The sequence below is a fragment of the Pinus tabuliformis genome, chromosome 6, assembly GCF_031772625.1.
Source record: "Pinus tabuliformis cultivar Carrire ecotype Pingquan chromosome 6, CPIR1, whole genome shotgun sequence".
NCBI classification, from domain to species: Eukaryota; Viridiplantae; Streptophyta; class Pinopsida; order Pinales; family Pinaceae; genus Pinus; species Pinus tabuliformis.
In genome coordinates this window covers 63,379,486-63,382,671 of record NC_142292.1, presented here as the reverse complement: position 1 = coordinate 63,382,671, position 3,186 = coordinate 63,379,486, and positions in this window count along the sequence as shown.

Genomic DNA, 3,186 nt, shown 5'->3' with positions numbered 1-3,186 from the left:
GGAGTCACCTGAGTTTCTGATGGGTTCTGGTAAGGCGTTCTCTCTGCAGATGTAACCAAACTTTGTCGCCCACTTGAAAATTGTGTGGTACCCCTGTGGGTGAGGAGAAGTTGTTCTTGTGTTCTGTCATGACTGTATCCCTTTGCTGCTACTACTGCTGCGTGGAGGAACCCTTTACGAGGGTCATGGATGTAGCAACGATCTTCCCCTTGCTTTGGGAGTGAACTAGATAGAAGATAAATTTCCTAGTCTGTGATATGAGCTTGCTGCCTTTCTTGGCAATGATCAAAGAGGTGGCGGTAGGTGGGGCTACCTCCGGTATCCTGTATAATGAATCATCCAAAGAAATAATGACAGCGTGAGGCCTTGACTCATACATAGCATGTTGACTCCACAAGTATGGCTGGCCTAATAGTATATCGCAAACATCCAGAGGTGTAACATCACACAATACCTTGTCTGTGAAGGGCTTGATGCTGTAGGGAAGGCGGCACGTGAAGCCACCCGATACTGTATGACTGCGGGTGTGGTGTAGTCGGTAGGCCCAACTGCTTCACGACCTCTGCTGAAACGAGGTTCTTTTGGCTGCCACTGTCGACAATGAATTGCAGCAGCGAACCCTTCACCCACATTTGTGAGTGGAAAAGGCGCTCCCCCTCCTCTGGGTCTTCAGGCTCATTATTCTGGATCTTGCCGATGGCAATAGTGGCACTAGGATCCGCATCAATGATCTGCTTCCCTTTGTCATTCCCCTTGTTGGGTTCTGGTTTAGGGTCGGAACATGCATCTGATTTGGAAGCCTTCAACTGGGCCACCAGTGACTGCTTGGTCCGACACTCACTTGTGTTATGAGTGGGACTCTTTTGGAACTCACACCACTTTCCTGTGTCCTTCTTCGGCTTCGTGGTGTTGTTCTTTTCTTGTGGCTTCGACGGGTTGTCTTGGGTCACACTGCCTTGGCTTTGTCCTTTGGGCTTCGGATTTGAAGATCCAAAGTCTCGCTTCTTCTGTTTGAACTTTTGCTCGATTTTGACATCATATCGGTATGTTGTGCCGAGTGAGGAGATGTTCAATAACTCCATCTCTTCCTGGATGTATCTGTGTAGGAAACCACGGTATTTGAGTACTAGATGCAGCTCAGGATCTTTGATACCAAACTGTGTGCAAAGGGTATGAAAAAAGTTTGTGTACTCTGGCACATCTTGGTCTCGTCCCTGCTGCAGTGTGGTCCATTTGATGTATTTGTCCTCATAGCTTTTGACATGGTAGTACTGCTCCTTGATGGCATCTCGGAAGCCATTCCAGGTGGGTGCGGCTGAAAATAGTGAGCCTGTACTTTCATCCTTCTGCTCGCAGTAGGTTTCCCACCAGTCCTTGACGTGGGGGGCTGCTTTGAGAAGAGCGAAAACAATCTTTTCCCGACTTGAAAATTCATGAACAGAAAAATAACCCTCTAGCAGATTTAACCATTTATCTACGGCATCTGCGTCTATCTGACCCTCGAATATGGGGATTTCAAAATTAACTTGTACCTTAAAGGGAGTGTCATTTCCAGAGTAGCTGCTGGAAGCCGATGCGTCACTTTTGGGTAGCCGCTGAAGGATTTGGGCAAAGCTGTCCATCATCACGTTCCGTTGTCGCTCGAGAGCTTCTTTGAGCAATATTTTGATAGGATCTCTTGCTTCCTCGTCTTTCTTCTCATCCGCCATGGGAGGCCGTCAGGATTTGCGAGGCTGGTCTTGCAAAGGTTCGACCAGTTCAAGCCCTAACTCCTTTTATCCCGACCTCGTTGGGGACATGCAAAGAAAAACAGAGAAAATGCAGACCACTCTGATACCACTGATCCGGACTTAAACATGATCGCAACAAATTACAGAGATAACCATATGCACAAAGATGCAGTGGAAATAATACTTCATTTCATTAATGGAAAACACTGAAATATGCTTACAGCCAGAAATGGAAATAAACTAGCTAGGGCGACGGTAGCTTATCTCTGAGAAGAGATGTGGTGGCTACATGCCTCTGAACTGTTCTGAACTGTGTTACAATGAGACTCGAAGGCCTATTTATTGTTGAGAAACAATGGAAAACCTTTCACATCCCGAAACCTAACCTTAGAAGATGAAACGCCAAATTGTGGGCCCCGTTTGGGTAAATTGGTACATCAATTTCCCGGGGTCGTAACTTTGGCATACAATCTTCATTTGACGCGAACAATAGCTCGTTAGAAATATCTATCTGAGCACTACCGCTTTGTGAGGCAACATGGATCCATGGATCCATGTTGCCCCAGATTCCCAAAAAAACATCGTTTAGGGCCTCAAAACGGCTTCGGAAGTTCAGGACCCGAAAAACTGCTAAAAATAGTAAACTGTGCTACAATTTAGGAAACGGAAAAAGTTGAAAGAGACAGTTGTGGGGGTCCAAATGGGATAGGTGGGTGGCCACCAACATCCACCTGGATCATTCCTCCTCCCTTAGGAAGCAATGGTCTCCATTGCATTGAGTTCCTCCTTGAGATGAGGAAGCTTCTGCTGAGCTAGGTCTCTGGTGAGTTGTTCTAAAATCTCTGATGTGTCCAGAAATGGTGGGAAGCATGGTCGACGATGGTCCACATTGAACACTTGGTGCAAGCCAAGGAATGGAGGAATGTTGTGCTTCAAAGCATTGTTTCCCGTAGCCTTGGTACTGGTGTAGGGACCATGTCAGAGTCGCCTGAGTTTCTGATGCGTTCTGGTAAGACATTCTCTCTGCAGATGTAACCAAACTTTGTCGCCCACTTGAAACTTGTGTGGTACCCCTGTGGGTGAGGAGAAGTTGTTCTTGTGTTCTGTCATGACTGTGTCCCTTTGCTGCTACTACTGCTGCGTGGAGGAACCCTTTGCGGGGGTCATGGATGAAGCAACGATCTTCCCCTTGCTTTGGGAGCGAACTAGATAGAAGATAAATTTCCTAGTCTATGATATGAGCTTGCTGCCTTTCTTGGTAGTGATCAAAGAGGTGGCGGTAGGTGGGGCTACCTCCGGTATCCTGTATAATGAATCCTCCAAAGAAATAATGACAGTGCAAGGCCTTGACTCATACACAGTATGTCGCCTCTACAAGTATGGTTGGCCTAATAGTACATCACAAACATCCAGAGGCGTAACATCACACAATACCTCGCCTGTGAAGGGCTTGATG